The sequence below is a fragment of the Castor canadensis genome, chromosome 15 (assembly GCF_047511655.1).
Source record: "Castor canadensis chromosome 15, mCasCan1.hap1v2, whole genome shotgun sequence".
NCBI lineage: Eukaryota > Metazoa > Chordata > Mammalia > Rodentia > Castoridae > Castor > Castor canadensis.
Genome location: NC_133400.1, coordinates 87,123,059 through 87,145,858, shown reverse-complemented (window position 1 = coordinate 87,145,858; position 22,800 = coordinate 87,123,059).

The window sequence follows — 22,800 nt, the reverse complement described above, 5'->3', positions numbered from 1 at the left end:
AATTTCTAAGGACTGCAAGAGAGGCCACATGGAGCCAGGCAGGGTAGAAGCTGGCCAGGAGCAAGTAGTCACCTCCATTATCTTCAGGAGAATCTCAGACATCAAAGAGTACTCATATTAGCAGGGAATCAGATGCCTAACTTGGATCAAATACTGGAGGAGGCTTTGGTGCAGGTAGCTGAAACTTATCATCTCACGATTATCTGATGCTGGCAAGGGGCAGCCCAAGATGACACCCCTGAGAATGACCAGGGGGCATTCCCCATGCTGTTCTGGAAGTTTACTGCTGTGCTGAATGTGCAGTCGGGCTTTCTGCAAATAGTAATCATCACCATTAACAATGGCGGTCATTGCCATCCCCCTCCCTCATCGTCATGTCCTTTCTCTCTGACTTTGGATCTGCACCATTGCAGAGGAAGGAAGCAGAACTCTGACCCCCAAAACTCTGATCTGGGGAGATAACACCATTGGTTCATTGTGTTTAGGTGTGACTTGGAAAGAGTCAAAGCTGAGACCAAAGTTGCACATTTGAGTGACAGCTTTTAGATGTCCTTGCTGTCCTGGCAGCTACAGAGGCTCTGGGCTTGTTTTCTCTGGAAACATCAGTTTGAAAACACCCACACACAGAGCAGCAAGTGCAAGGTTTCGTCTCTCCTTCTGCCTTTGAACTGTAACTTGGGCAAGCATTTCCTCACTCTTGGGGAAGGTCACATCTCCTCTCCTGGCGCTCTCCACCCTCCTGCAGGAATGTGAGGGAGAAAAACAGGTACTCTATAGGGAACATCTTGGGGATATTTTCCAAAACCCTTCACCCTAGAGGGGCTCTTGGAAAGGCGACTTTCTGAGTGACAGGAGATTTTTTTATCCACTGTTAGGAGGCATTTGGTGTGGAGCCCTTCTCAGGCAGAGCCTTGTGGAAGTGTCCGGGATAAGTCCTCTCTTCCTGGGTGGGCTGGTCATGAAATCTAAGAGGCAAAGCACCTAGATCTCAGGCCACCAGAAGCATGTGAACACCAGATGCTGCAAGGCCATTTTCTATGACACCTGGTTTTGGTATGGTAGAGAACTTTGTCTCCCTGAGTTCCAGGGGGGGCTGTGGTTGGCATCTCTGGCCCGGCGTTGCATGTGGACAATGGTGTGGACTTTCGGTAGAGGGTAGTGTGTCGTGGGGTCAGAGAGCCCTTTGACTTGCCAGCTAGGTGATCTCTGGCAAATCGCTTGACCTGGGCTAGCCTCAGTTTCCTTCTCTGAAAATGACAATAGCATATCTCAGGGTTTTCAGAAGACCGAAGGCAACTTTGTAAGTGCTCAATAATTAGTAGCTAAATCCTTAATCCCCAGGCTCACTGCAGCATATGCCACCTGCCTCACGCCTCCTGGCAGCCAGCGCTGAGGGCGACTGTGAAGGCTTCTGGGGCCAGAAGCGGGAATTCTCCTGCTCACAGTGGAGGAAGCACTGAGAGGAACCAGGATATGGACAGGGGAGGTAGAAGGAGCAGATCACTTTCATTGTCTCTCTTCTTATTTTTATTTTTTTTACCCTTTCCCTCCCATTCCCTGAATGTTGGCAGCTTGGCAAACTGATTTTGCTTCTTGAAGGGCAAAAGAGTTTAAAATAACACCAATTTTTAAAAAACCCAAATTTTAATTTTTCTCAAAGTTATTTAAGTACACAGATAAAAAAGTGAAACATTACTGCTAAAACATAATAAAAACAGCTCTCCCCTGCTAGGAACTTTGGGAAAGGACCCAAACTCTTTTATCTGAATAGTTTATTTGTGGTGCTGGGAATTGTCACCCAGGACCTTGGTCATGCTAGGCCAGTGATCTACCCCTGAGCAGGTGCCCAGCTCAACTAAAACTCTTTGAACTGTTTCTTGTGATAGCTATTGCCTTCGTGTCTCCAAACAGTGTGCTATGTTCCCATTCTTTGATTTCTCACTTTTATATATTCTGAACATTTTGCTGGGATTAGGGTTGCTTGATTTAGCAAATAAAAATACAGAATATCCAGTTAAATTAGCATTTCAGATAAATTATGATGCTATTTTAGTATAAGTATGTCCCATGCACTATTAACACTAAATGGTTACTCATTGCTTATTTGACATTTAAGTTGAACTGAGAGTCCTACACTTTTTCTGTTTTCCCTATATATGACGGATAAAATTTTAGCTTTCTCATAACCAACCCTGTCCACCTCTCACACTATGCCTTCCAGTCACGTTATTCCATAGAGACTCATGGGAACACGTGCCTTTGTCTATTTCTCCTCTGTCACATCCTCCCAAGCCTCATCTCATTCTCTTTTATCCACACTCAGGAGTTTTGGGGCGAAAAATGCTAAGTGCAGGGACCATAAGCACACAATGGTGTCCAAGCCCTTTCAGCTAGTGAAGATTCTAGATCCTTTGCCCTCTGCAAGCAATGAACAGAGTTCAAGGCCCACATGTACGTGTGGGATCTGAAATCCAGATTAAACTATTAGACTATTGGGCTATTAGAATAACTGTTGAGGCTGGGCGCTGGTGGCTCACGCCTGTAATCCTAGCTACTCAGGAGGCAGAGATCAGGAGGATCATGGGTTGAAGTCAGCCATGGCAGATGGTTTGAGAGACCCTAGACCCTATCTCAAAAAACCCGACACACAAAAATAAGACTGGTGGAGTGCTCAAGGTGTAGGGCCTGAGTTCAAACCTCAGTACAGCCAAAAAAAAAAAAAAAGAATTGTTAAATTAATAGCTTGTAATTGCTTTAATTCTTTTTTTTTTTTTTGGCAGTACTGGGGTTTGAACTCAGGGCCTCACACTTGCTAAGCAGGCACTCTACCACTTGAGCTTCTCCACTAACCCTAATTGCTTTAATTCTGAAAGCTAACTCAATAAAAACAGAAGAAAAAAATTTTCTAAATTCAACTCCTTAGTCTAAGTGAACACATCTCACAGATATGTAAAGAGGGATGTTGTAACTTAAATAATTTTGATTTTACAGGAAATAGATACTTTATGAGGTATATATTAGGGTTGCTTGCTGTTATCTCCAATTCCCATTCCCTCCAAGAAACCTTAGGTGATGGTTACCATGATTCAGAACCACAGACAACTGTCTTACTTCAAAGTTAGTAAGCATACTTTTCCTCAGTTTATTGTCTTTTCTTTCATCAAGCCCCCCAACTCCTTCCCCCTTCTTATTGGTGCATCTGCATGCGTGCTAAGTGGTTCAGGGCAAAATGTCCTTATTCCACCTTCCCACCACCCCAAACCCTGTTGTCCATATAGACCTGATCAAGTGGGAGCTTTCTGGAAGGTGTCCTTCACAGTCCACACGGCTGCCATCTTCCCTGTGCTCTGAGCTGAATAGGTTTGTCTGTGTCTATAGACCAAAAGGCCCAAAGAGAGGTCATTTCTCTTCAGAAGAATCTCAAATATTCATTACAAATCTTAATGTTAAAAACAAACAATAAAACCAACCAAAATTCCAAGTACACCATGTTGGATACGGTTTTATTCTGTGCTAGTAATCAGAGTCCATTCTTTCTGAGAGTTTGAGTCACGTAGCTTTCTACCAAATAAATCAATCAAGGTTTTCCACTTAACACCTTTGCCTCTAAGACCGGAAGTATTAATCCTCCTAATCACGTCTCTGGGCTGTGTAAGTTACTATTACTGGTTTTGTACCAATTGAGGAGTCCCATGGTTTTAAGTTTTATTATGTTTCCTTTCTCTTTTTCTTTCTTTCTTAAACTCATCAAAGAAGCAGGTGAGAAGTGGGTAACTATATGTAATATGTCAAAAACATATAAAGTAGATAAAAAGAGCATATTGTAGATAAAGGTGTATATAATAAGTAAGTGTTCTTATGAAAACAAAAACTCCACAACTATCCCTGCCCCTCCCCCCCAATTTGGCTTTTTTATTTCTTTGTTGCTTCTATTTGAAGTTGAGCCCAACTGCAGCCTGGAGAGTTATAAAAGCATGAAATGAAGGAATCCAACTCTCTCTCAGAAGCAGTTCAGTGGCAAGAACTATCCAAGTACTCAGGAAATATTTATTTAGAATGAAAAGGGTGCAGTACAGTGGCTTCAGCACAGAATGGGACCTTGCAACTTCTAATTTTGATCCAGAAGTTGACTCTGGCATGTGGCAGCTCACTCAAGATTTGCCTCAGTTTCCCCATCTGTCAAGTGGGAATTATAACTGTAGTCACCAGGGCAGGGCTGTGCCTTAATTAGCTAATGATTGTGAGAGGCTTTGAAGAAGCTCGTAGAAGCAGCAGTTTAAGGCTAAGTATTGTTATTACGTGAACCACCCCATCAGGCAGCCAGCCCTGGGGAGACTAACTATGGGTTCGGAGTCATCTCTATACATTTGCAGAGGCTGTGCTACAAAACACCAGGGCCCTGGGGAAGAGTGACTCATGATGGCAGCTGATTATTCAGAGATCAGCAGAATGAATTTGTTCTTCTTCTAGAACAAGAAATGGTACTGAATCCTGGCAGGTGCCAAGGGCAGGAGGGGGAATCCGGGACCAGGAAGATGGCTGTGATGGACAAGGGAAGATGGTTTTGATAAAAATGAAGATACACAGTATTCATCATTCCACCAATGCTTATGAAATACCAAAGGTACTAGAAACAGGAACAAGAGATAGTTTCTGGGGCTGGTAGAATGGCTCAAGTGGTAGAGTGTTTGCCTAGCAAGCATGAAGCCCTGAGTTCAAACTCCATACTGCCAAAAAAAAAAAAGAGACAATTTCTGCCCTCAAGGATTTTGTTGTCTAGATTGATGTCATAGGCGCACACACACCACACACACACACACCCTTCACAGGGGAAGGTAAGATGTAGAGGCAGGAGGTCAAAGTATGAAAATAACTCCTAGGATTGTCTTGCAAACACTCAAAGCTTTGGAGGCTTCTTCAGAAGTCAGGGAAGGGGGGCATAGGCTGAGGATAACAAAGACAGATATAATGAGAGTTTTCCTCTTGCTTTGTTCTCAGCTGATATGGAATCCTGGCCCAAGACTAAACCTTGTCATAAGAATCTCAAGAATAATAAATTTGAAGCCCAATGTGGTGGTACATGCTTATAATCTGAGCTACTCAAGAGGTGGAAACAGGAGGATTGAGATTTAAGACCAGCCTGAGCAAAATGTTAGAAAGACCCTATCAAAAACAAAATTTAAACAAAAGAGCTTGTGGCGGTAGTGGTGGTAGAGGTGGTGGTGGTGGTGTGTGTGTGTGTGTGTGTGATGGCTCAAGTGGTAGAATGCTTGTCTCAAGTGTGAGGCCCTGGGTTCAATCCCTAGTATTGAAAAAGAAATGGTGTAAAAGATTTTTGTTTTAAAAGTTTTTTAAATAAATAAGTTTAGTTCTTATTACACGAGAAACATAGGTCTATTTTAGTAATTAAAAAGAAAAAAGTACAGGGAAGGGCAGTTCCAGCTACTTGGGAGGTTGAGGCAGGAGCACGTCTTGAGGACCAGGAGCTGGGTACCATAGTGACACTCCATCTCTACAACAACAGTAACAACAAGCTGGGGGTCGGTGGCTCACACCTGTAATCCTTGCTATTCAGGAGGACGGTGGGTTGAAGCCACCCTAGGCAAATAGTTCAGGAGACCCTATCTCAAAAAATCCCATCACAAAAAAAAGGGCTGCTGGAGTGGCTCAAGTGGTGGGGCACCTGCCTAGCAAGTGTGAAGCCTGGAATTCAAACCTCAGTGCTGCCAAAAAAAAAAAAAAAGTGCAGATGAAATTCAGAGGAAAAAGATGAGAATCTCCCACAGTTTCTGATATTATCATCAACATTTTGCTATACGGCCTTTCAGCTTCTTTTTTTCCCCATTAGATCACATATTTGGAGCATAAGCAGACTTATTTTCCCTTCAACAGCCATAGAGGCCTGCTGTCCAAACCTCATTGATTTCAGGAAATGCTTCCCTCAGGGGAAAAGTGTGTCCTCTGGCTTGGGGAGAGCTGGGTGGTGGTGGAAGTGGTGTGGTCCTCAGAAGGCTTCTGTGCCCTTCAGAGTGACTCCTGTGTCCAGCCCTAGGGAGTGGCATTGCCCTTATCTTTCTCTTCACCCCTCTGGCTGCTGATTCTATGGGTGCCCTTCTGTCCTTCCTTATTTGCCCAGAGAATGTGTTTTGGCCTAGGAGGAAGATCATCATTTGGAAAGAGTGGCTCTCCTGTCACCTCATGACCAACATAGCTGTGTGCTGGAGAGCCTCAGATCACTCCACAGCCCAGTGTCTAGAGCCCTCTGGAAGTGAAATTCATTTTCCTTCTTCTGACTTGTGTTTTCCAGCACCAGCCAAGAAAACATAGTCTCATTCATGCCTTCCACTGCCATTTTCCTCTCCCAAATTCCATTCATTTTGCTTGGGATTCTGTTTTATTTCTTTTCCTTTCTGTCTTTTCACTACTGACCCAGTCCCCACAGTTTCTACCTTTCCTAAACACTTAACTCAACATGAATCTGTAAAAATTCTGATCTGTTTGTTTGAGGGATTGTTGTGTGTCAGAGGCTGACACATAGCTGCTTCCAGATAGCTAATAGGTGACTTTTAAGGCATCGCATCTGCTATTAGGTGAGAATGAGTTCTTATAAAAAACGTGTTAACACAAGGCACACACTATTCTCTCTTTCTCTTTTTGTGGTGCTGGGAAGTGAACCCAGGGCTGAGTACTCCAAGCATGGACTCTACCACTGACCTACATAGATAGCTCCAGCACTCCCATTTTATTCTTTTAACTGTTTTTTATTTTTATCAAATGTCCTTGTACCAGTTCCACCTACAGATTAAAACCCATTGAAGACGGGGATTCTCCTTACAGGTCACACACGATGCTCATTGCACTAATATGTTAAAATTTCCCGTGAGGCAGATGCTTTTATCATTACTCCCCCCCACCCCCTCTTAGTGTTGGGGATGGAACCCAGGGCTCCATACACATGAGGCAAATAGTCAACTGTGAGCTACAATCCCCAGCCCTATCATTACATTTTATAGAAGATTGTCAACACCATACAGCTAATAAGGGATAGCGCCAGGACTCAACCCAAGTCCAGTCCCATGGTTGTGACCACCACTACCTCCGGAATCTGAAGAATCCCTTAGTCTAGCCTAGTCATTGTTCAGATGAGGAAGGGCCTTGAGAAATGAGTGGCTCTTTCGAGTTTCACTGCACATTTTTCAATCTAGCCATGACTGCAGTCCAGAACTTGGGACTCCTACTGTAGTCTTGGTAGAACACACTTTCTGCTCCCTGCTGGGAACTGGCCGTGAGTCTCCCTGACACCCTACTACACAGCATAGGGTCACCAATAATATGTCTGGTACAGTTGAGTCTCTGTTCTAATTACTTTTAGTTACTGCTCTTTGTTCCAAGTCGTCCCTTTAAAGTGAGATGGTGCAACAAATAATGAACTCTTTTCCACTCTAATGACACGATCCTTTGATCCATTATCTCTAATAACAGGCAGTCACAAGAGGCAAGACATCACCCAAGTATGGCGAACACTTGCTCTTCTGACTTCTTTCTTTTGGGATCTCTAAAACATGAAGTCCTGAAAGTTCAGAGGATGAATCTCCCTGGGGGACCCTGACTGGAAGTTTTAGGGCTCCATGGGAGTAGCCCTTGGACCATCTCTCTTGGCTTCCTCCTTTCCATTGGGTGTTGCTTGACCTGGGAAGGAATGTGCTGTGTTTGAAGGTGGACTCTAGTCACGAAAAGACCCTTTCACGCATTACCTTTCTGGTTTGGGGGTTGGGAGGTGGCCGTTTAAGCGTCAGCTGACAGAGTCCTGACAGTCATGGGACAGTCTCCAGTTTGGTTTTTCTCATTCTACTTCCTTTTACGTAGGAACAATTAACCTTCTCACTCCTTCCATACCAGGAAGGCAAATAAATGGCTTTGAAGGGAGTATGGGCCCTATGTTCTCCAGCTGGTTTGCTTCATCAAGTACAGCAAGTACTCTTTGGGGCTTTTTTTTGACTTTTTAAGGCACATGTTTCTCCCCACCTCCCTGTTCTTATCAGCACGTTGATAACTGCCGAGTCACTTCACGGGTTAATTCCCTTCATTCCTGAAGTTCTTCTCAGTCCTTCCCTTCCCTCTGGCCTGAGGAATGAGTCAGTTCAGGCCCCTGATGAAGAGAACCTTCCCCCTTCTCTTCCTTCTTCTTTAATCCTCCCGAGGAGTAATAATTCCTTCTTAGACTCATGAAAAGGAGGCCTCTGAGATAATTTGGATCTGTCTCCCTTAGCCAATACAATAAACTTTTCTGCCAATATTTCCTAGGGATTTGCATAGACCACTCCCCGTAATCCTCAGTCTACTCACTGGAACACTAGTAGCTGAAATTTGTAGAGTATCTAGTATGAAGAAGGAACCATGCACGGCACTGTATGGAATATTTCATTTAATACCCATCATAAAACTTCAAGGTAGTTATCAGTCGTCTACAAAAGGAACTTCAGGGTTGCAGAGATTAAGGAATTTGTCCAAAGTCACACATGACATGATAGACTAAGATTCGGTCCCAGGACTTCCCGGCTTCACAGTTGAGGCCTTTCCCAGGAGACCATGCTGTCATGCTAATGAACGATAGAGTTGATGGATCTCTGCACTGTTTCAAATGTGTGGGAAGGCCCTTCTTTTGGAAGAGCAGTGGCTTCACATCTGGATCCCTTTGGGGTGGTATAAAGCACTGGCTTAACTCCATTTGTTCTGAGGCCAGTATACAGTGTCTCGGTTTCAAACAAAGAGACAGAGGCCAAGTTATAATGAGGGCCTCTTTCTACTTTCAAGAAGGAACGAATGAACTCATACTTGAGCTTGGATGACCAGTTTGAATGTCAGGAAGTTTTCAAATAAATAGATTGATCTGAACCCAGATTTCTTTTGTGGAGGATTTAGTGGTGTTAACTTATTTACAAGTTTTCAGATGGCAATGGTCTGGATCGTTAAGGCAACACTCATTTGGAAGCCATTGGAGAGTGAGTGAGAGCAAAGTATTTTCTCTTTTGAAGATTTGTTGAGAATCTTAGATTAAATGGGGCTTCACACTCTTTTCATCTGATGTTTTGATTTTATGGATGAGAAAATGTAGAAGGAAGCTAAAAATGACTTGTTCAAGTTCATAGAGGTGATAACTGGCAAAGATAGGAGAGTCTGAGGATGCCCAAAAAAGTGGGGTGTCTGTCAGTCTTCTTGGAGCTTATGTTCCTCATTTTTTGGCTTTGATACTTAAGTTGATAATTAGATTTGGGAGAATCTGTGGGAATATTGGTCAGATTCCACTCCTTATCAAGTGTCTCTGCTCCTCTAATTATTAGCACCTTCAAGGAAATCTGGAAAGATGTAATAGTTAATCTCTGATGACTAATGTCCTTTAATTTTTATCTGCTGATTTAGGAACTCCAATCCAGAAAGAGGAAACATCCTAAGGCCTTGCCTCTATGAGGTTTATCCCCTTTAAAGCTTCTCTGTGCTCCTTATAACACAATTTAGCCTTAAAAAAAAAAATGTCTGGTGGGCAGTACCCACCCTCTAAAGATTGCCCTGAAACTTGAACTTTGATTCAGAGAGCTAGAGATGAGTGGGGGAATAGCTAAACCAGTAGACAGTACTTGACCTGCCCAGGTGCGCACACACACACACACACACACACACACACACACACACACACACGGCACAGGGGAGATAGCACAAGGATGTTTGAGGAATCTGAGCAACAAAAAGATCCATCCAGAAGTCAGATTTAAAAAAATAAAATGAAATGAGCCACAGGAGAATGATCATCTATTATAAAGGATGCCAGTGACAGTAAAAGCTTTGTTATCAGACCAGTTGAAGGAGTGGCTGCTGGTCAGCTGAAAATTCTGGTTAACTAAGGCTTTACCCACATGGCCCCAGGAGCTTTGCCTCTTATCTCTTCTCTAGCTCTCCCTTTTATAAATGAAAGAAAGTGTATCTGGTTTGTGTGCAAGGTGCCATTTAAGGTCTATGGAGATGGAGAATTAATTTGGTTTCCCAAAAGCAGCAGGAATAGTAGATGAAGCTCCCACACCTACTTCCTGGCCCCTCTGCTGTGCTTTCTCTTTGTTCTGGTCAGCTTTAGTTGGTTTCTAGAGTGAGGACTTTTGCACAGGGCCATTTCTGGATTTTTAGTTTAAATACAGAGCTTTTATTATTACTATTTTGTTATTACTATTATTATTAACTGCATCTGATACTTTGGGTTTGATTTTACCACCAAAAGTAGAGTTCCCTTTTCATCAGACAGTCTGAAAGTTGTAGGCTATCATCTGGACAGGTACATCAGTAGCATGGCATAATCCCACTACTCAGGAGGCAGAGATAGGGAGGATGGATGTTTGATGACAGTCCAGGCAAAAAGTTTGGGACACCCCATGCTAACCACTAAAAGCTGGGTGTGGTGGTCACATGCCTTTCATCGTAGCTATGCAGGAAGCATAATTAAGAGGTTGGCTGGTCCAGGTCAGCCATGGCATAAATGTGAGGCTCTATCAGAAAAGTAATTAAAAGCAAAAAGGGCTGGAAGTGTGGCTCAAGTGTAGAGCACCTGTTTTGCAAGAGCAAAGCTCTGAGTCTAAACCCTAGTTCCAAAAAAAAAAAAAAGAATCCTCTCCAAATCCAAATCCAAGCCAGGTCACCCGAGAGGACCATTTCCAAAGAATATTGGAGAATAAGGGTGGAAGCAGAAATTGGAGACAAAGTGACTGAACTTTTACCTTACATTGGAGATGTGTGCACCGTGAGCTAGAACTAAACCTCATGGGTTTTCTTTTGAGACAGATGGAGACATGGCAGACAAAAACATCAGTTTCCTGGAGTTACTTCTCCAAGTTTACCCTCAAGTTCACTCTGGGAGAGCCAGCCTAAGGAGGCTTGGATAGTGAAATAGATTTGGAAAGATGTATGTAAGTGGTAGCAAGTTCCAGTCTTTTTTTTTTGGCAGTACTGGGGTTTGAAGGCAGGGCTTCATGCTTGTTAGGCAGATGCATTTACCCCTTGAGCCACTCCACCAGTCCTTTTTATACTGAGTGGTTTTGAGATAGGGTCTCTGGAACTATTTGTCAGAGGCTGGCTTCAAAAAACATGATCCTCCTGGTCTCTGCCTTCTGAGCTAGGATTACAGGCATGAGCCACAGTATCCATTCTTCATTCTTCTTCTTCTTCTTACTGTTTTTGAGGTAATGGGGATTGAACTCAGAGTCTCATACTTGCTAGGTAGACGGTCTACCACTTGAGCCACTCTGCAGCCCCTTTTATAATTTTTTTCCCCATGGGAATGGGGTTTGAACTCAGGGCTTCATGCTTGCAAAACAGGCACTCTACCATTTGAGTTACACCTTTGGCCCAGAAGTTCCGTTCTTTAGAGTATCTTTGTTCTTCTAATTTTTGGCACCTTCAAGGAAACCTGGGAAGATGTAACTCTTAATCTCTGATGACTAATGTCCTTTAATTTTTATCTGCTGATTTAGGAGCTTAATTCTCTGGGTTGGCAGAGGAGATGCTTGGGGTTGAGTTTGTAATCTCCTTCTTCGGTCTTTACTAATAGGAATCACGATGGAGAAATGGAAGAGTGGGTAAGGAGGAGTGCTCAATAAACTCATTATTAATTTATAATGTAAAATAGTGCCTATCTTGGAATGTGAACAAACTCCCTTGATTCTTCCTTGGGTCTTTGGATTATGAAAACAACATATTGGAAAAACAAATCCAAGCCAACTACATAGTACATCTAGATATGTGATCACTTGTTTATTTCCACTGTACAAGAAAAATAAAGTTATTTCAACACTGCTTAAGAATAAATTGAAAAGAAAACCATTTGGCCCATCAAAGGCTTAAGCTTCTATATTATTTAATTATCTATGTATTTAATTTAGTACCAGGGGAATGGAAGTAAAGTGGTTGCTTTGGCTGTAAATAGGTTTAGCCTGAGGAGCACAGCACCTGCAGTCAATGTTGCAGTAGGGATGCTCACTGCTGAGTAGAAGATTGCCATGTTTGAAATTATTGCAGAAGGAAAAAAATTCTTGGTGAAGGACCACACTTGAGACTCTTCATTTTTATGTCCTTCTCAATGCTCTGGAGGAAGAATTCATTTACGTGGAGAAAAGTCCTTTAGTGAAACATACAAAATAACAAACATCAATTAGACTGTGTGCTCATAGGATGTCTTTCATCTTCTGAACTGAGAGTGCTCGACAAACACTCATTAATCCTTCTGACACCTGCTGCCAGGTAGGTATTAGTATCTTCTTTCACACTGTGAGGGAAGTGAAGGTGTCAAGAAACCTTTCTCTTCCTGAAATTTTTCACCTTTGTGTGGGATGGGTCATAGTTTTAGATGTACAACTCCCAAACCAGAAAATAGTCTATCTGTAGTCCAGCTCCTTGAACCCAGGAGTTCAAGAACAACCTGGGCAACTGTAAGATTCTGTCTCCAAAAAAAAAAAAAAAAAAAAAAAAATTAAGCAAGGCACAGTGGTACCTGCATACCTGTGATCACAGACTAGAGAGGGTGAGGCAGGAGGATTTCAAGTTTGGGGCCATTGTGGGGTACATAGTGAGATGCCTCAAAAACAACAAAAATAAGATTGGAGATGTGGCTCAAATGGTAGAGTGCCTGCTTTGCAAGCATGAAGCCTTGAGTTCAAACTCCAGTCCTACCCCCCCAAAAAAAACCCCAAAATTATTTTAATAAAAAAAAAAAAGGAAAAAAAAAAACAACAAAAATAACACCCCCCACAATTGTATTTTAAATAGTACCAACCACTCGACAGGAGACAGACCATGCTTTCTGATACATCCACAATTTTATATTGAGTACACTTATTTCATGACTGTCTTTCTTAATTACTTACACCCTGGCTGTATACCTAGTGAAGATCCAAGTTTGGCTTTATGTCTTCAAAGACGTTTGTGAATTTGGAATCCAACTCCCATAATACTCTCATGCTCAGAGGGCCATCATCTCCCCAGTGAAACCCTCCTCCATCAAAGTGTTTTCTACCACTTCACTTTAGAAATTTCTGCTAAGGTTCCTTGAGCACATTTGGTGGATTGGCTTATGTCTCACTCAGTTTACACTTCCTGATTTCCACCTATTGGAAAAAGAAGGCAAAGATCCAAATAGCCCGAAAGAAGTGGACTTGGATTAGCTACTGAGGCAGAATTTCCCTGTGGCTTGCTGAGGCTATGAAAGGTAGGATCACCAGGAGGTCAGCAACAGCCGTAGGCAAAATGAAGGAGCCATATTTCCTTATTTTGGTGAGTGGCACTGGGAGCCACCCTGCTTCCCAAACTAGGAGACTGGCAGTTGTCCACGATTCCTTCTTGTTCACCTCTAATTGGTCATAAAATCCTGTTGATATTACCTGGAGAACTATCCTTATGGCACTAGTTCAAGCCTTCATCATTTTTTTCAAACTGGATTTTTGCAACAATGCCCTAACAAGTCTCTCTCTCTCTGTCTCATCCCAGTCCACTTCAGTGATCTCCAAATTGCTGCCAAATGACATTTGTACAGTGCAAATATGACCGTGCCTCTCCCTTGTTTAGGAACTTTCACTAGCTCCCACTGTCTTCACCATTCCATTCACAGATACCCAAACAAAAGGCAGCAACTGGTCTGGGCTAATGTCTCTCCTGATAGTCCGGGGTCCACATTTCAGCTTGTCAAGCTGTCACTTATTGTCTTATGCCTTTGCTGACTGCTCTGCCTGATTGTGTTGTCACTTCTTCCAGAAAGCCTTTCCCCAAACTAGACTCCTGCCCCAGATTTGGAATGAGGACTGCTTTTATCTGTCCCAGAAATATCCTATGTTTATCTGTATCAAAGCATTTATCAGACACTTGTCACAATCTGTTTCTTTGTCTTCCTCATTAGACTGTGAGCTTTTTGAATGCCTTTCACCCCCAAATCCCCACACAAAGCAAAGTATATTATAATGATTCTGAATAAAAGTTTGCAAAATTATTGAGTAAGGAATTTAGAATTGTATTTCAGTGGTTATAGAAAATGGGTTAGAATGATGGAGGGGGTGAACTTAACTATGATATATTGTAAGAACTTTTGTAAATGTCACAATGTACCCCCAGTACAACAATAATATAATAATTAAAATGGTTTAGAAATTATTCTGTTGTCATATTTTTTTGAGTAATATCTTTGTGCAAATATTTGAGGATAGTTTAGAATTCCTCAAAACATATCCAGAAATTGTTTTATTGGGTTGTATAGCTTCTGATGGTGGGACTTCCAAAGAGCAAAGCTGCTTAGAATTTGCATCGTAGAAGTTGCAGAGAAGCTGGGTGCTGGTGGCTCACACTTGTACTCCTAGCCACTTGGAAGGCTGAGACTGGGAGGATCATAGTTCTAGGCCAGCCCAGGCAAAAAAAAAAAAAAAAAAAAAAAAAAAGCTGCAAGACACTATCTTAACAGAAGAAGCTGTGTGTGGTGGAGTACATCTGTTGGCCCAGCAATGGTGGGAAGTGTTTTAAAATAGGAGCATCGTAGTCCAGCCCAGCTTGGACAGAAAATAAGACCCGATGTCCAAAATAACCAGAGCAAAAAAGGCTGGAGATGTGGCCCAAGTGGTAGGTTCTAGCATACCAAGCACAAAGCCCTGAGTGCAAACCCCTGCACTGAAAATTGCAAAGAAATTAATTTAAAAGATTTCATTAGACTTTCTTTGGAAACTCAAAAAACAAAAACCCCCAAACAAAAAACCTGCTCTGTATTTAGGACCAGCGTTATTTGCTTTTATTTTTATTTTTGCAGTACTCAGGATTGAACCAGGGTCTTGAGCATGCTAAACAAACACTCTACTGCTGAACTACATCCTCTGGCCTTTTAAATTTTATTTTGAAACTGGGTCTTGCTAAGTTACCCAGGCTGGCCTTGAACTTGTGATCCTCCCATCTCAGTCTCCTGAATACTTGGGTTTGCAGGAATATGTATGCTGTTGCACCCGGCCAGGATCAGTGTCACTCCTCTGTTTGGGTCAAAATGATTTTGCCACAGTCCACTGCTTACACGCGTCCAGGTGTGCCTGGTTTGTACCACCATTTTAGAAGGAACTCATTCAGATCCATCAACTTGCCTTTTCCCATTCTCTGATTCATGGATAGAAATGTGGGCTTGCTTTGTTTCCCTTGGGACTGGTCCAGAGATGAAAAGGCCTCCTTTTTTTTTTTTTTTCATTTTTCTTTTATTATTCATATGTGCATACAAGGCTTGGTTCATTTCTCCCCCCTGCCCCCACCCCCTCCCTTACCACCCACTCCGCCCCTCCCTCTCCCCCCCACAATACCCAGCAGAAACTATTTTGCCCTTATTTCTAATCTTGTTGTAGAGAGAGTATAAGCAATAATAGGAAGGAACAAGAGTTTTTGCTGGTTGAGATAAGGATAGCTATACAGGGCATTGGCTCACATTGATTTCCTGTGCGTGGGTGTTACCTTCTAGGTTAATTCTTTTTGATCTCACCTTTTCTCTAGTTCCTGTTCCCCTTTTCCTATTGGCCTCAGTTGCTTTAAGGTATCTGCTTTAGTTTCTCTGCGTTAAGGGCATCAAATGCTAGCTAGTTTTTTAGGTGTCTTACCTATCCTCACCCCTCCCTTGTGTGCTCTCGCTTTTATCATGTGCTCATAGTCCAATCCCATTGTTGTGTTTGCCCTTGATCTAATGTCCACATATGAGGGAGAACATACGATTTTTGGTCTTTTGGGCCAGGCTAACCTCACTCAGAATGATGTTCTCCAATTCCATCCATTTACCAGTGAATGATAACATTTCGTTCTTCTTCATGGCTGCATAAAATTCCATTGTGTATAGATACCACATTTTCTTAATCCATTCGTCAATGGTGGGGCATCTTGGCTGTTTCCGTAACTTGGCTATTGTGAATAGTGCCGCAATAAACATGGGTGTGCAGGTGCCTCTGGAGTAACAGTCTTTTGGGTATATCCCCAAGAGTGGTATTGCTGGATCAAATGGTAGATCAATGTCTAGCTTTTTAAGTAGCCTCCAAATTTTTTTCCAGAGTGGTTGTACTAGTCTACATTCCCACCAACAGTGTAAGAGGGTTCCTTTTTCCCCGCATCCTCCCCAACACCTGTTGTTGGTGGTGTTGCTGATGATGGCTATTCTAACAGGGGTGAGGTGGAATCTTAGAGTGGTTTTAATTTGCATTTCCTTTATTGCTAGAGATGGTGAACATTTTTTCATGTGTTTTCTGGCCATTTGAATTTCTTCTTTTGAGAAAGTTCTGTTTAGTTCACGTGCCCATTTCTTTATTGGTTCATTAGTTTTGGGAGAATTTAGTTTTTTAAGTTCCCTGTATATTCTGGTTATCAGTCAAAAGGCCTCCTTTTACTCATGTCCCACGACTGGTCCACACTCTTGGTAATATTACTGCGGTCATTGACTGAAATTCCCACAGAGGCGAAATCAAAGGACAGATGTCATTAGGGAGCTAGTGAAAGTTTAAATGTTAATCGAGTCTTGCCTTTTTAATGAAAATGCGTTTTGACAGTATTCACATGCTGTCTAGGGTTGCTTTAGGGTACAGTGAATGGGTTCCCACTTCAGATGGACCCTTATGTCCCAGTCTTTCAGTCTGCCCTGACTTTTGTGTCTGTCCTCACTGTTCTTGAAAGATTGCCATTTCAATTCCCTGTAGTATTTTTCATTAACAGCCTTGACAGGGAAGGCAGTTCAGGCTTCAGCTGCTCAAGTTTCCAAAGGTGTGAAACAAGTTAGGTTGTTTGTACAGAAAATATGAATTTTCTATTAAACCCAAGCCACTGAAACAAATCTGTAAGACAGCTAACGGATTCTAGAGCAAAGTTCCTGCCAGGGAGCAAATCCTTGTATGATGGTAGAGCCATGATTCCCAAAGAGATTCTTCAGGAATCTCTTCTTGCTGCTTGGTGCTTTCCTACTCTGAAATCCAGATACATAATTTAAAAAGTGCTAGACTACAAGAAATAGAGACAAAAATTTTATCTCATTTTTGGTTTTGGAGGGGCAGCCTGATGTGCATGGAGACAAATGAAGGCCGATTTGACTTAGGATTCTGGCATCCTGAACCCCATCTATCCTCAACACCACACTGGGCAGTAGAAGCCAGTTCAGCTTGAGAAGTGGCCCTGTTGTGTTTCAGCCGGCTGAGGTTCTTCAGTTCTTCTGACGATTGGATCAGAAGAGCCCACGTGTGAGGATTTGTTAGTCTAGAACTTGTCAATTTTGTAGTACATTAAGGGGATGTACAAGAATTTAGCTGGAGTTGTTGTGATAGGCAAACCAAGTTGATGTCATACTTCAAATTAGAAGCACTGTAAATAAGATCCATCAAGGACTGTCATATCGGAATGAAAAAATTGCAAAATTGCTTTAAAATGGACACAAGGCCAGGCTGGTACAACCCTGTAATCCCCCAGTGTTAGGGAAGTGAAGGCAGGAGGATTATGAATTCTAGACCAGCCTAGGCTACATAGCAATACCCATCTCAAAAATCAAAGACCAATAAAATAAATAAATAAATAAATAAATAAATAAATAAATACTAAGGGTATGAAATAAAATACAAAGTTTATTTGCTTAGAACACAAATTCTCCTCTCTTTTAAGCGAGAGATAGGCTATGAGGCTTTCCAAGGAACTAAAGATGTTACATGTATGAGTTTGTATCTTTATATAACTGAAAATATAAAAGTTAATTTTTTTGACTTGGGAAATTGGTCTAACAATCGTGCTGAAACTTTATTTATTACTACAGGGTTAATGATGCACTTATAAAATGAAGGAAACAATCTAGAAAATGAAAGAAATCTATTCCCTCCCCCAGCCTCCATTTTTTAAAACATATTTTAATATTTCAGATAAGATTTTTTTACTTGTGCAAAAGGGTAGATGGTGGTTTCAATGAATGAGATGGTGACCTGGGGAAGATACTGTAGGAAAGGAAAATCAAGTTGTCATTTGAAGCTGGGTGTGGTGGTTCATACCTATAATCCCAGCACTCAGGACGTTGAGGCAGGAGGACCCTGATTTCTAGGCCAGCCTGGACTACAGGGTAAAGCCCTGTCTGAAACAAATAAGCAACAAACAAACAGTTGTCATTTGAACACATTAAGTGTTGGATATCTTTACAACATCCAAGTGAAAATGGGTATGTGGAGTCTTCCTAGATGGGAAGCGGGGCTGGAAATTTGAATTTGTAGCCATCACCATGTACCTACTTAAAGTTGTTCTTCCCCACAAGAACTTGGGGAAAGAGATGCGGCAAAGGAAAGAGCATCCAGGACTTCTCTGACTTAGATTTTCTTCTTCAAATAGAATAACATATCCTATTGCTATGACTTACCCAAGGTTGAGAAGAGCACATCGAGAGGCCCAGGGTGACCCTGATGTTCATCTCTTTACAGTCTGTTTGTCAGAATGGGCACACAATAAGATCTATAAGCTTGTTAGTGACAATCGGCTTTTGAGATAGCAAAATGTTATGGTAATAAGGAGCAGGGAGAGCCCAGGAGAATGTAAATAAGCAGAAAAGCACTGGGCTGTGCTACTGTGTGGACAAGAAGAAGAGGAAGTTAAATGAACCAAGGGAAGTGATCCCATCATTCTTAGAGAAACCTTGGCCCTCATTTGCCAACCAGTGATGGAGGATGCTGGAGTCAAGGATGGGTAAATAACGGATCCACAAAATAGTGATTTACTTATTAAGTAGATGGTCCAGGCTTCACTAGGAGAGTCTTGAGAATAAAACAGATGCCGTTATTCTCAGTTTGCTTAAAAAAACCAAAAGTTCAGTTCTTGACTATTTTATGTGATTCAATTTATCCCAGAACTGGAGAAGAACAGACACACATTTTGAAGTGTGATTTTGGCTATATTTTCCCCACTAATTTTGAGGATATGTTTCTTAAGTTTGGAACATCAACACTAGGGTATTTGTATAGTTCTGACATGATCATACAGCTATATTGCTATTTTTCTTTTAACATATGGGTTGGGAAGATTCTTTTGTCATTTACATGGAATACAGAACTATTAAAATCATTATTAGGATCAAATCCCAAGCACTTATCTGTTCATCAAACTCATTCTGTAGCTTCATTTGGGCAGATTTTAGGAGCTTCTGGAATAAACATCCAGTTCACATTATTTTAATTTCTGATCTGCTGACTGATTTCCAAGAATTAGGTCAGGCTGTCCTGCCACCAACTCGTCCCTTTGGACACACACATTCCTGTTTCCTCTCTGGGTTCTTCTGTTGGTCAGATGCAAGACCTCCATGTTCACTCTATCACACATCTTAGGTTTCTTCTCTCCTCCCCTCTGTTTCCTGTTTTTGATTTTTACCTTATGATTACCAGTTTTTTATTGGTCAGTGGCCATTCAGGTTTCATGTGTGTGAAATGTGGTAATAACACCAGCTGAAATTTACATAGTACCCTATCTCAGAGGAGATCAAAGCACTTTTTATAAATAGTGTCTTGCTCATCTTCCATACTTCGTATTCAGTAAATAGGAAGCAGCTATTATTATGCCTATTTACACACGAGGAAATGGAGACTCAGCAGTTAAATGACTGGCTTCGTGTTTAAGTATGCAGCCAGCTAGGAGTAGGGCGATGACTGTTTCATGGTTTAAATGGTTAGGCTCTGTGACTTCTTAGGTGAATATAATCTTTTTTTAGGGGTACATCTATATAGAGACACAAACATCAGCTCTTGTTTTCCTTTTCCTTCTCATTAGATTTATACTGAAAATGTTTTGTAGTCTTTGGCCTCTTGCCTTAGGTAGTGTTTATTTTTCAGTAGAGTTGTTTATAGCATAGCTTGGACTTCAGTACTGTTGATACTTTAGTGAGTTGCACGTCAAATTGGAGCACATGGCAGAGACTTTTTTTGGTTTGAGATCTCTGAGAAAAGATCGATCCTTAATGAGAAAACAATTCCATGGGGAGGTAGGGAGGGGCAGAATAGTGTCCGATGATTGCTTGTATCTTGATGCTTCTTGATCTAGTACTAGTACTTTGGGGAATTTCAATGTGACTGATATATTTGATGGAAAACTGTGCTCCTGAGATTTCTGTTGGCCATGGGCCGTAGCTTATCAAATTACTAGCTTGTTTGTTGTGGCTGCTAAATTCTGTTTATGGAGGAATTCAGGACTCTCTTTGCCTGGGGACTTTTAAAACAGTGCTCAAAGTCTAGGGAGCTTTATCTTGAAATGTTTTATTGGCCCTTCCGAAACTCCCTTATGCAAGAATGATGAAGCCCAAGTATGTGCAGGGTAAGGTGTGGCCTCAACACAGTTGCCAAGCGAGACTTGCTTTTTTCTTTTTTAAGTTTTGTTGAGACTTGGGCAATCATGATTTGGGTTTTTTCCAGGCCGAATTGCAATGTGCTTCCTAAATGATATTGTAGCTGTTTGGGCTGTGTCACTTTTCTTGGGCTTTGTAGACCTGATGAGACATTCAGATTGAGCTTCATTTTTAAATTCACAGAAATCATAGTACGCTCCCCATTGTGGGGTAACTACTTTCTCTTCTAGAATGGGGAAAGATGAGCTTTTCAACCCTTGTGTGAGCTGCCTGGGATTACAAACTAGTTATGAACTTGAGTTTTTGTTAGCTGGGGGATTGCAGGTAACTGGATTGATTATCTCCTAACAGATAAAAACTGAACTTGAGCTTGGGAGAAAGCAAATGTGTCAGGCTGGTTCTATGCAGGTTATATCAGGCTGTATGAAGAGAATGGTTCTGCCACTGTTCCTGGCAAGCTGCTTAGGCAACATAGCCTCAATTTCTTCTTTTGTAAAATGGAGACTTCTGTCGTACTGAGCAGGAAGGTGAAGCTAAGATGAGTTAGTGTGTGTAAAAGGCCTCACTAATGGGTAAAGAAAGCTCTATGGTAATCATTGAAGATATCTGTAAAACAAGGATAAAGACATCCAGATTGCAGGGTTGTCACAAAGACTGCACAAGATAACTTATTGCTTTATACATGGTAATACAAGAAATGTAGTCCTCCCTCACTAGTTTTCTAACCCAAAATTCTGGGGTTAATTCTTCGTATCCTCATTTCCCCACTTTGTGACCTGCAGGAGAAGCTAGCATTTGCAATCAGGTCCCTGTCTTGGGTCATTCCTTATATGAATTCACTTCCTTTGGTTGCCTGCACTGGGTTAGGCCTTGGCTCCCTTGCATAGGTCTTCAGGTCTTTGGTTCCATGATCCTGAATTTTCCGACCTCAGCAATTCCCGACCATGTGCTGTCAGTCACTCCTTGAAGTCTTGCCAGACTCACTGTTGCCATTCACTCTTCTACGACCCCACAAATGCATGCAGAGGTTTTCAAAATTTAGCCCTTATTTTATCCTGCCTAATGTGTATTTTTCTCTTATTTCATATTGTAAAATCCATGATGGCAAGGACCGAGTTTATTTATTTTTAAATACCATATATCATCTAGCTGTTTCTAGCTCATACTAGGCATGCAATAAAAATGAGTGAGGATCCAGCACCGGTGGCTCGCACCTTTAATCCTAGCTACTCAGGAGGCAGAGATCAGGAAGGTTGCGCAGTTTGAAGCCAGCCTGGGCAAATAGTTCCAAGAGACCCCATCTTGAAACACTCTTCACAAAAAATAGGGCTGGTGGAGTAGCTGGCTGCTTGAGTTCAAGCCCCAGTACAGCAAACAGAAAAAAAAAAAAAGAGGAGAAGCATGAGTGAATGAGATAATGAGATTAAGAAATACCAACTGCCTCTGTGCTTATAGATATACTTTCTAGGAGATTCTGCCAAAACCAGCTATAGGCCCTACTTACATTTCTTCAGTCAGGTAACCCACTGGTATGTTAAGTGGGGTCCAGTTATAAGGATCTCCTAGAACAATAATATTCTGATCACCAGCTATTGTGAACATTGTCTTATAACTTCTGTGCTTGTGACTGATGGTGACTTTGTCTCTATAGTGGTAAAGAAGTTAGTCTATTTAGTTTCATTAGTTGAAAAAAGATTAGTTTGTTTGGTGACTCAGGTCAGTCAAAGTAGTTGTTTGGTTGTATGTGGATGAAACCAATAGTTGATTGGATTTTCCATTTTTGAATTGGTTGTTTTTTTATCATGGTGTAGACAGGTTTTATATGGCCTAGAGAGGCATTGGCTAGTGGTGAGAAGATGGGATTAGGGAGAAGCACCAGGAGACTTGAGTTTTATATCCACCAGCCACTGTGCGGCCTTAGGCAACTTGGGCAAATTTCCCTGTGAGGTATTTCCTGAAATAAAAAAGGGAAGTAGTGGATGGGATAATAGCGATAATTCTGAGAACCGTGCCCCACAGTGGGTATAAGGTGTACCTTGTTGCCCAGGGATATGGTACAAAATTTCGAAATGCTGAAGTGCTGAAGTGAATGTGACTAGCATTCTGTTTATGATGACATTTCTCTTCGACTTGCTCTCACCTCTTTCCCCCACTCATCATTTTCATTGAGTTCCAAGACCACTAGATAAGAAAAAAAAACTACTTGAAAGGTGATCTATGTAATAGAATGATATTATGCACTTATTTAGGAAACTAAAGAAAATCATCATTTGCAGGTTTTTAGTTTTGACTATGCCACTATTACAACAAGATACCAGGACATAGTGCTCACAGAAATGGGTGCATATGTTGGCATTGCTGATGAGGACTCCATCTTAAGGCTTAGATTTTAATTTAATGAATCAGTTTTCACAGAGGACTAT